The sequence below is a fragment of the Hylobates moloch genome, unplaced genomic scaffold, assembly GCF_009828535.3.
Source record: "Hylobates moloch isolate HMO894 unplaced genomic scaffold, HMol_V3 SCAFFOLD_3, whole genome shotgun sequence".
Lineage (NCBI taxonomy): Eukaryota > Metazoa > Chordata > Mammalia > Primates > Hylobatidae > Hylobates > Hylobates moloch.
This window is the reverse complement of record NW_026652278.1, coordinates 125867009-125879461: the sequence shown is the minus strand read 5'-3', so window position 1 is coordinate 125879461 and position 12453 is coordinate 125867009. Positions and strand designations below refer to the sequence as shown.

General features: G+C 37.8%; 1 pseudogene; it reads right to left on the bottom strand.

Moving 5' to 3' along the window:
• Positions 1-352: 352 nt before the first annotated feature.
• The window catches only part of LOC116481144 (pescadillo homolog), a 73226-nt pseudogene continuing 61125 nt past the window's right edge, over positions 353-12453 (bottom strand).

The following is a 12453-nucleotide window of genomic DNA, read 5'->3' as shown; positions in this document are numbered from 1 at the left end:
TTTTTTATCTTAATCTCCATCATGGTTATATAAGTCCTTAGATTTTTTAAACTTTTATTGTACTCTATTCTTTAAAAATGTACAATATGCCACAGGTTTGTTATACTTCAATAACAGGGAAATGAATTAATTAAATTAATTGAGTGAATAAATTAAATGACTTACTTTTAGTGAATCTATTTCTTGGAAAGCCAGGATGAAGGGGGACAGCACGTGAGGGCCTGGTCAGGTCCCTGCACCTCGTGTCACTGGCTTCTGGGAGCACAGAATCAGGCTGGGCACAGAGGCCTCTTTTCTACCCAGGCACCAGCAGGGGAGCTCCATCCAAAGGAAGCCAGAGCTCCCCACCAGGCTAGCCAAGGAGCATGAGGGGCCAGGACTGGCTGGAGGAAGGAAGAGGAGAAGAGAAGCGACTCTGATCTGTCACCACACTTAGGAGATCTGGCCTGCCTCTGCCACATCCAGCTGCTGGGGCCACTGGCACTCGAATCGGCCTTGACTTTTCGGCCTTCTCAGATCTCACTGCCTCATCATGGGCTTTCTGCTACTCTGGTAGCTTTTTGGTCTCTTGGCTTTTTCGCCTTCTGTCAAACATGAACTTCTGGTACAGGTACTTCTCCGGCTCCTTCATCACCATAATGGCCAGGCGCCTGGCCTCGCTCTCCTCCTCCTGGGCCAGCTGCTGCTTCTTCTCCAGCTTCTCGTGTCCTGTTATCACCCTGGGCTTCTTCCCCTCCGTTCTCTGCTCCTCCAGTGCTGCCAGCCAGGCCTTTTCCTCCGTTTCCGAACCACTCTCCTCTTCATTTTCTCCCCCTTCATCACCATCACCTTGGTTGTCTTCCTCCTCCTCCTCTTCTGACTCATTCAAGTTTCCTGGGTCCTCTCCCCGCTGCAGAGCCAGAAGCTTCAGCTTCTCAGATGGGATGTAATCTCCTTCCTCCTCAGTCACAAAGGGTGAAGAATGTAGGGGTAGCTGCATTGCAGGGAAGTACTCTGCTCCGGGAAGTGCAGTCTAGCGTTCATGGAGTCAGACACCCACTGGGGCTCCACGTAATGTCTGCCAATAACTGAGGTCTGCTGCCCAGGCCAGTCGACAATCTGGTGGGTGCTGCATAGGTGGGACCCATGTACAAAGGCTTTTCCCAGGATATGTCCCCCGCAATACTCCTGATGACGAAGGCTAGGGCTTCAGGGAACACCTGTCAGTTAACGAAGAACTTCAAGCCCTCAAAAAGCTTCTTGTGCTTTTCCTGCGCCTCTAGCTCCTTCCTGTGGCCCTCCGCCTGCACCGCCAACTCCCCGCTGGCGGGAAACTCATCCACTTCGGCCTCTTCTTCTGTGGCAGGCACCACCGCGCCGGCCAGGCTGGCACTGAGGGCCTCCAGTTTCTCCACTGGGCTCTCTGAGTCCAGCGCATAGGTGCCCTCACTGGCTTTCACCTCTGCTTGGGCCTGACCCTCAGCTTGAGGGAATAGTGAACGCTGAGCAACTGGTAGAAGCTGAAGTTCATCGATGAAGCCCAGTAGGGTGCTGTAGAACTAGGTGAAGGTGGCCATGACTCTGTAGTCCACGTCTGTCCGGTGGTCGTGGGAGAAAGCATAGGGGGTGATCCACACGATGGGCTGCGCCAGAACCTCAGCCCGGTAGTAAATGCCTTTGATGGACAGGAAGACCTTGCTCGGGGCACAGGCAGCGATGACGTAATGCATGAACTCCACTGCGATCCCGCAGCACAGCGGAATGGTCTGCACATGGCACTTGTCAGCCTGGGGGAAGGTGGAAAAGAGGAAGCACATGGAGAAGGCGGCGCCGCCCAGGTCCCCCCGGGCGTCGATGAATGTGGGGTACCGTTCCTTGATGATGTGGTCATGTTTGTAGTCGGCCTTATGGTCCTTTAGATGTTCCACGGTGTTCCGCTCGCTCTTCTCATAGGCCTTCCGGGGCTTCCTGACAGACACCTTGTATTCCCGGACCTTGTTGACGATGAATTCTTGGAGGAGAAACCTGATATCTTCGATGAGGTAACAAGTTTGGGCGGCAGTAGCACCCTTATTAACCTTCTTCTTGTGTTTGGGTTCATGGGGATAAATGCCCGTCAGGGTGCACGGCCGCCTCGAGTCAGCCACGGTCAGGGGGAGCTTCTTTCGGGCTTTGCTTCCGGTGTTGTGGTTGGCGGGCGAGCCTCGTTCCTGCTGCTGCTTCTCAAGGCCTCCTGTAGCTCCATGTTGAGGAGCCCACGAGTGCCGCGGACTGACAGTGCCACTTCCTCCCTGAGTCTGTATTTGTCCTCTGGTAAAAATCTTTTACTCTCTAAATATAAACCAAACTTTATATTAATTAATTTCGTAACATTTAGTCTTCAGTTTTAACATTTAATTATATATTTCAACTTCGGGGATAAAAATATATTACAAAAAAATATTTACATTGCCTTTTAATGACCTGTAGGCTACTCTATTATGGTTCAACTAACTATTACTTTATTGAAAAAAAATTATTTAATGGTCTCATTCCTATAAAGTTCAAACAATGTGGTATTCAATATCATATATATATACATGATATATATACATATGTATACATGATATCTCAAATTAAGTAGGTTTTCATATGCATGAGAGGAGTTTGAAAACTCTGGCTTCAAGAAATAGCAAAAATTGAAATATACAACAATAATTAATGGAGAAGGATTAGCAGTATGAACAAAATTATTCATACAATTGTGAAACTATGTGAAACTTCTAAAACTTTCCACAGATAAGTAATTATCAAAAAATCTATATAAAAACAATTAGATAATGTTAAAGTACTATTTTAGCATGTCTGAATTTTTGCAAAGAAAATTAAAATATAAAGTTTTGGTGTTTATTTTTATTTGCTGTGTTTTTAAAATAAGCTTTAGCCCACCTTATGGAGTTCCTTGTTTGGTATTTTGCATTTCATAAATATGACTTTAGGACAACAAAAATAACCTTCAATTCATGGTACGTTGATGGAAAGGAAGAAAGGTGAGGGGATAACATTACACAACTTGATTTAGAAATGCATGGATGATTTCATTTTTATTTTAACTTTTATTTGAAAACTGAACCCAGATAAGGCCATATTTACTCTACTCCATATAGAGTAGTTCAAAGATAGGATTTCTCAAAGCAGAGTTTTGATGCTTACTCTGAATCAGTGGAAAGACATTTTATTCAAAAGTCGAAAGTGTGCTTTCACTTCTGTTATTTATGACTGCTGTCTCACAGTGTCATCACCCTACATGAAGCATTATATCCTTCTGACTTGTTGCAGGGTAATAATGCAAAAATATATGTAATAAAACCTGCCACATAGTTCCCCAAAAAGTACAAAAAAAACTAGCTTTTTACATTGTATAATTTTCCACACATACAGTTTCCATTCAAATTGCTAGTCAAGTTTCAATAATTTGTTCAAATTTAAGCTTAATGCTCCCTGGGATGTCTACTAATCTTTAATAAAAGAACAAGGTAATTGGTTCATTTATGGCTTTATTCATTTAGATTTCTTTAAGAATATTTTAGTAAGAACTGTATTTTATTTGAAGAAAAAGTATTTTTCTTCTTAATTGGTGATTTCACCTTAAATTTTAAATAGGAAATACAATTGACCCTTCTTCAAAGGAATGGAATTTGTATTTAAAAATCTGAGTCTCCTTTTGAAAAGAAAGCATTATGTTTTTTCCTAAAGTGTTAAGCACACACACACACATTTTATATATTTATATATATACACACATGTTTTATATATTTACATATACACACATTTTATATATTTATGTATATACACACTACTAATTTATATATTTATATATGAGATTTTTTTACATTTATATATATTTATATGTGTGTGTGTGCATGTGCCTGTGTGTATTACATGAGGTTAGAGAGAGAACAGACTTCAGCTAACATCCTTAATGCTCTGATATACAAGTTGAAGATTTTATCAAAGTATCAGTTATTTGAATTTTTAAAATACACATTGGAGATTTGTAACTGAAATTCTAATGCTGAATATGTTAAGGATAATGGGCAATAAAATAAAAGGAACAATGCATTCTTGGAATAAAGAAAGGATAAAGAGTCAATCATTTTTGTTTTAAGCCCTCTGATTGTCTAAAATTGACACAGAGAATTCACTCTTCTTGAAGAGGACTCTGAATGTGAATGATTAGCATTACAGGAAAACCTAAAAGCAAGAGCAGGCCCCAACCTCAGCATTACTGATTTGCATTCTACCTAAAATTATACTCTGATAGCTGTTCAGATTCCCGTCCTGTGCTGCAAAGTTTCCTCAAGTATTTGTCCTGCTCCTCTTAATGCCTATAAAATACATCTCAATAGATATTTTAAGCTGACCTCTGTTATGTTTATGACAAAATATACAGAACAGCATATAATTTGAAGAACTCAAGGAGAAAAGAACCCCTAATACTTCAGCAGTATAGAAAATAACCAGAATCTATCTCATCATATATTCATCCAGTCACTAATTTAACACCTGTTACATGTCAGGCTATATCCTTGGGATATATTGGTGAGCTAAATACGTTGATGAGCTAAACAACAGTTTGTACATATGTGGAACTTAAATGCTAGCATGGCATAGAAAATATTTCATGTTCTGATATTTTCTGGTTGTACTAAAATATATAGGCAATAGCAAATATTATAATAACCACCATAGTGACCAAGATACTTTGTCTTCAATTGGCCACATTTAAGAGCATCTTTCTGTATTTGGGCATCATTCAGAGTTCATCAATATCAAGTGACTACTGTCACAACTAAAGAAAAAGTATGCACATTTGAAGACATATGTAGTGAATATCTGTATATTGCTTTAAAATCCATGCACTAGACTCCCATATTATCCAATAATGGCAATTTGGGACTCTTTTTGCAATGACTTTGTAAATCCTTGCTTTAGGTATGTTTGGTTTTTGGGGGGTGGGGATTATTTCTTTCGTTTTAGGCTGTCATCTCTGTTCACAGTCTAACACAGTGTTTTGTAGGATAACATTGAAGACATGTTGTATGGTCCAAGGTGTGGAAGGAATAAATATTTGACTGTATATATTCTTACGTTATTCCTGAAACTTGTGGAAAGCAACAGGAAAGAGGAAATCATGAAGCCAGAAATCTTTAAAAATCACTATTTACAATGTCAGTAAAATACAGCATGATTCCCTGTGCTTTTGTTATGTTGTAGGAAAAGATGTTTAAGAAGACATAAATTTATGTGAACTGCTGAGATTTTCTGACAATTTTTATCTCTTTTACCTTCCAAGTGTAAACAAAAGAAATATTGTGCTTGCATTACTGTAGAATTGGCAGGGATAGGTTTTATGAATGTTATTGCAACTAAAGTTTTTGGTCACTGCAAGCAAATTGCTCAAGTTCAACATTTCAAACTGTGCAAACCAAAGAAGCAAGAGTTACTTTCTCATCCTGCCATCTTTCTACTTAATTATAGAGGCAATAAAGTAACTTCATTTATCTGATGATGATAAGCTAATTTATATAGTAGACACCCAATGCCTATTATGTGGCAATAATTATGATTACCTGCAAATGTTTCTTATAAACAGTTTCGTAGAGCTTAGAAGGCTTCTATTCTTAAATTATATTTTTCTCGTATGAACCGTATTTCTCATATGAACCGTATTCATTGGAACAAAAAAACTAAACTCTTTTGGAAGAGCTCTGACATTTGGTGTGATTCTTTAACATACTGTTTGCGAGGACCCGACAGAATTAATGAGATTGATGTAATTTCAGACCCCAGATTTGATTGAGTGAACGATAATAGAATTTAGGAATGGAAAACAATGGGGACAATGTTGAAAATAGGTTATCTGAAAACAGATGCATAAATTTTGGAGTCAGTGCCTTTGCAATATCTCTTTTATTATTATACTTTAAGTTCTGGGGTACATGTGCAGAATGTGCAGTTTTGTTACATAGGTATACACGTGCCATGGTGGTTTGCTGCACCCATCAACCCATCACCTACATTAGGTATTTCTCCTAATGTTATCCCTCCCCTAGTCCCCCAACCGCCCAACAGGCCCCAGTGTGTGATAGTCCCTTCCCTATGTCCATGTGTTCTCATTGTTCAACTCCCTCTTATGAGTGACAACATGCGGTGTTTGGTTTTCTGTTCTTGTGATAGCTGAGAATGATGATTTCCAGCTTCATCCATGTCCCTGCAAAGGACATAAACTCATCCTTTTTTATGGCTGCATAGTATTCCACAGTGTACATGTGCCACATTTTCTTAATCCAGTCTATTATTGATGAACATTTGGGTTGGTTTCAAGTCTTTGCTATTGGGAATAGTGCTGCAATAAACATACGTGTGCATGCATCTTTATAGTAGAATGATTTATAATCTTTTGGGTATAAACCTTCTCAGAGGAATAATGCAACTCACTCATTTAGTCTCTAAGAATATTTTTTCCTAATTTTTCACTTTAACTTGTTTTTCTCTCCAGTTTTAAGGGCTTCTCAATATTTTAATTATACTTGATAGAGCCTGATAAAGGAGTGGAGCATCTTCTATTGGACAACTCTCTCTATAGGAGTAACTGCCAAAAAAATTTCGTGGCTAAAAAATTGACTTTATGATTCTGTAGGTAGATAATTTGGGCTGGGTTTACTAGGCAGTTCTGATTTGAACCAGACATGGATTATCTGATTCTCATGCATCTTCAGTTAAATGGTGGGCCAGCTGTGACTGGTTGGTTATGATGGGTGGGACATCTGGGACCAACTTGCTCTTCTCTCTATCTGTTCTTTTATCCTACATTAGCCTTACCTAAACTCATTCCCTTGGTAGCCCTAGAGTTCCAAAGCCTCATTGTGCCAGCACTTTAAATATCCACTTGCATCAGGTTTTCTACTGTTCCACTGGCCTAAGCAAGTCATAAGCTTTGCCAACTTTCAAGAGATTTTAACATAAACTTGACCTCTTGATAAGTAGAGCTGCAGAGCATTTATCTGTTTTGTCTCCAATCTACCATATTCCCTTTGAATAAAGCCACTAGGAATTTAATATTTAAGTCTCAGCAGTTCCTGTATTGAAGTGGTCACTTGAGGGTAGGAGGGGCACTGAAATCTTCAATGTATATGTCAACATATTGACGTAAGACACAGGTTTCATCATGGGCAGAGTGCTAAGGAATAAGGCAACATAACATTTTTAGGGAAATTCAAATATTTTTATACTCTACTAGTAAAGGAAGTAAGATTAGGGTTTGTTCATAGAAAATGCTGCTGGGTCCATGAATAAGTAATGAGTATCTAGAAAGGCCAGCCCATGGGTGACTCAACAGATATCCTAAGAGGACTCTCAAAGGTTTCTAATCAAATAGCTGCTGAGGTTTGCACTTTGGAAAGATCATTCTGGATGCATCATTCGGTAGTAATCAAGACTGAAATCCAGTAGACATTTAGTTGACTGTTATTTGAGTAAGATTCTGTAGTAGGTGCTGTTTGTTCTCCACTGGATCTCCTGTTAGCAGGCTGATGTGCCTATCCCCCAGCTATTGTAAGTGCTGCCTGCTAATGGCTCACAGTTACCCCAGTTCCTAGATAATTGCTTCAGCTAGCAGAAGCCAACTTTGTTGGAATGCTATGTACACACCTACTCATATTGAGGCAGTGTCCATTCATGAACGATTGATATAGGGGCAACTTTCCCTCAAAGGGGCAAAACACTACAGTAAGATTTCTATTTCAGAGGCCTCATCCTCCAGTGTGGATTCAGCCCAGGGTATACTTTACCAGAATTAATAGTCTTGCTTGACCCTTCCCTTTTCCTTTCACTCACTTCAGACTATATTTTTTTTTATTAAAAGCGATCCTTCAATATATAACTACTACCCAAATCTCTGTCTCAACCTCTGCTTTTAGATATCCTAATCTAAGATACATGTTATTACTTCCTGAAGTAAGCAACATGCATATTTTTTATCATCAAACAGAATATACAGCATATGAGCACAGAGCCCTTTCTCAGACCTTCTCTTGTGTTCTCTCTTGGTTTGATGCTGTGAAGAGTCCTCATGAAACACTACTTATCTGACTCACTGAGCACATGTTCTGTGATGGGTTCATCAATTTTTTTTTCTGTACAGGTCAAATACTATATGTTTTTGGCTTCATAGACCATAAAATCTTAGTCACAGCTACACAACTCTGCTATTTTTGTGTGAAGAGAGCCTTAGATAATACATATAGAAAATGACAAATGAATAGTATAATAGTGGCTATAGAAGTATTCCTTACACTATTGTTTCTTTTTCTTACTTGAATTTCTATGACACCACCCTCATAAACAGGTAGCATCTATCCCATTCATATTGCTGATACTACATTAAAATTTATGAATAGTTTAATTTATATGTGATATTACAACTGCACAAAGAATGCTTATTTTTCTCTGCTCCACTTGATTGTAGGGAATGCAGACATATCTCATTTTATTGCCCTATGAAGATATTGTATTTTTCACAAGTTGAAGATTTGTGACAAACTTGTGTCAAGCAAGTCTATTGGCATCATTTTTTTCAACTGTATATGTTCATTGTGTATCTCTGTATAACATTTTAGTAATTCTTGGAATGTTTCAAAAGTTTTTATTATATCTGCTATGATGATCTTCGATCAGTGATCTTTGATGTTACTATTGTAATTGTTTTGGAAAGCCACAAACTATGCCCATATAAGACAGGAAAAATAATCGATAAATGTTACGTGTGTTCTGACTGCTCCACTGATAAGATGTTCTCCCCATCTCTCTCACTCTTCTCAGATGTCCCTATTCCCAGAGTCACAACAGCATTGAAATTAATCCAGTTAATAACCCTACAATGGTCTCTAAGCGTTAAAGTGAAAGGCAGAGTCTCATGTCTCTCACTTTAATTCAAAAGCTAGAAATGATTAAGCTTAGTGAGGAAGGCATGTTGAAAGCCAAGACAGACCAAAAGGTAGGCCTCCTGCACCAAACAGTTATCCATGTTGTAAATGAAAAGGGAAAGCTCATGAGGGAAATTAAAAGTGCTACTCCAGTGAACACACAGATGATAACAAAGTGAAATAAACTTATTGCTGATATGAAGAAAGTTTTAGTGTTAAATTCTTAAGCCAAGTCGTAAACCAGAGCAAGACCCTAACTCTCTTCACATCTATGAAAATTAAGAGAGGTGTGGAAGCTGCAGAAGAAAAGTTGGAAGCTAGGAGAGGTTGGTTCATGAGTTTAAGGAAATCATCTCTATAACAAAAAAGTGCAGGTGAAGCAGCAAATGCTGATGTAGAAGCTGTATCAAGTTATTCAGAAAACACACCTAAGATAATCAATGAAGGTGGATACACTTATCCACACATTTTCAGTGTGAATGTAACAGCCTTATACTGGAAGAGGATGTCGTTGAGGACTTTCATAGCTAGAGAGGAAAAGTCAGTGTATGTCTTCAAAGTTTCCAGGGACAGGTTGACTCTTTTCTTACAGGTTAATAGGTTAATACAGCTGTTGACTTTAAGTTGAAACCAATACTCATTTACCATTCTGAAAATCTTAGGGCCCTTAAGAATCATGTTAAATCTACCCTGTGCTCTAGAAATGGAATAACAAAACCTGAAAGACAGCACATGTATTAAATCCAATGTCAAGACCTACTGCTCGGAAAAAAGATTCCTTCCAAAATATTACTGCTAACCAACACTGCATCTGGTCATCCAAGAGCTCTGGTGGGGATGTATAAGAAGATAAATATATGATTTCATAATTTCTAACACAACACCAATCCTTCAGTCCATGTATTAGGCCATAATTTTGACTTTCAACTCCTATTATTCAAGAAATGCCCTTTATTCAGGTTATCCCTGCCATAGAGAGTGATTCTTCTGATGGATCTGGGAAGAGTAAATTGAAAACCTACAGAAAAAGATTCAACATTGTAGAAGCCGTTAGGAACATTCATGATTCATGGGAGAAGGACAAAATATTAACATTAACAAGAATTTGGAAGAAGTTGATTCCAACCCTCAGAGTTGACTTTGGTGTTCAAAACTTCAATAGAGGATATGTTAATAACTATAGATGTGGTGGGAAGAGCAGAAGAACTAGAAGATGTGACTGAATTCCTAAAATCTCGTGATAAAACTTTAATGGATAAAGAGTTGCTTTTTACGGATGACCAAATAAAATGATCTCATGAGTGGAATTTACTACTGGTTAAGACACTATGAACCTTGTTAAAATGACAGCAAATGATTTAGAATAGTGCATAAACTTTGTTAATAAAACAGTGCAGAGTTTGAGAGAATTTACTACAACTTTGACGTAAGTTCTGTGGGTAAATGCTATCAAACAGCATGATACGCTACAGAAAAATCTTTCATGAAAGAAAAAGTCAATTGATGTGGCAACCTCACTGTCTTATTTTAAGAAATTGTCACAGCCACTCCGACCTTCAGCAACCAACACGGTGATTAGTCAGCAGCCATCAACATCGAGGCAAGATCCTCCACCAGCAGAAATATTATGCTTGGCCTAAGGGTCAGAGGATTATTAGTGTTTTCAGTAATAAAATACACTTTAATTAAGGTATGTACTTTTTTTTTAAGACATACTGCTATTGCACAGTTATTATAAAGTACAATGTAAAGATAACTTTTTTTTTTTTTTAGCTGGAGTCTCACTCTGTCGCCCAGGCTGGAGTGCAGTGGTGCAATCTCGGCTCACTGCAAGCTTGCAAGCTCTACCTCCCGGGTTCATGCCATTCTCCTGCCTCAGCCTCCCAAGTAGCTGAGACTACAGGCGCTCGCCACCACGCCTAGCTAATTTTTTGTATTTTTAGTAGAGATGGGGTTTCACCATGTTAACCAGGACGGTCTCGATCACCTGACCTTGTGATCTGCCCGCCTCGGCCCCCCAAAGTGCCAGGATTACAGACCTGAGCCACCGTGCCCGGCCAACATAACTTTTATATGTAATGGGAAATCAAAAAAATTCTGTGACTCAATTGTGATATTTGTTTTATTATAGTGGTCTGAATCTGAAATCACAATATCTCAGTTAGTCTTTTTCATAATATCAGACTTAATAAAAAAGTTGGTCTTTCCTCTCTTCCTCCTTGTCTTCCTTCTTCCCTTTGTGAGATTAAAGTTTTGAGTGATTTCCAAGATGATAAATAAAACTGAGGGAAATATTCAGTGACAAATTCACAATATTCTAATATAACTTAAAATATATGTTTGCAGACCTCACTTAAAAACATTTAGCACTGTTGTACCATTTAATATCTTTTTCTGACAAATCTTATTAAGCTTCTTGATTGATTTTCACTTGAATTATTAAATAAAAATTTTACATTTTATGTTTTCCTAATAGCTTAATAATCCCCTCCTGCATTAAGGCCAAGCTAAATACATTACAGTGGTAATATTTTTCTCTCAACTCACTTTTTTAATGAATATGGAATGTTGCTAGGCTGACATTAGGACAAAAGAAGTCTAAAATAATATGTTATGGAACCTTGTGAGATGCAGTTTGATAACTGTGGTTTTATGATATGATATTTCATAATGTGAGCTATTTTTATTTTGTCCGTTCATTATTTCTACAACCAAGTATGTATTGACAACTGTTTAGATGTTACTTGTTATAGATGCTAAAATGTGAAAAAAAAGATAAGAAATACAAAGATAGGTAAAACATAATTTATTTCCTGGAGGAACTTAAAATCAAAGGCAGGGAAAAGAATAAAAAAGAACAACTCCAAACTAAGGCAAAGGTAAGTGACAGGACATATTTGAAATAAAAGGCTCATGGATTAAGATATTAAGAACACACCAAGTTGAGAAATTAAGAACCTTCCTTAAAGAAAACAATGCTTAAACTTCATCTAGAAAATAAATAATATTTTATCAAGTAATGGTATTAAAGGAAGAGCACAAGGTAAAATGGTGACGCTAAATTAGAACGTAGAATAAATTCAGCTTGAAACATGTTAAGAAATAACACTCATTACATTTTGGTATACAATATTGATAGAGAAAGACAGTATTTTTGGAATGGTGGTAGCAGGAGCTCTGCGGACTCTCCCTAGAGTAACAACCATAATTGGTAGAAATTATGAAAACAAAACAAGGAACTTTTAGTTTTTTAAAATTATTCTATTTACATTATTAAATAGATACTTGATTATATATATCTAAATGAGAGTTATAAATGTCACAGCACCATGTCCCTATGGGCTTTAAAAACATGGCTGTTTTCCAGATTTTTTTCCATAATCCAAAATATTATGTGTGGTCACACCTTATAAATTTATAAAAATCATATTAAAAAATCCTGGATTCTAGCTGCCAAGAATGAAATTTAAATGTGCTATCTAGCCAGATGCAGGTGTTCCCTGGCCCA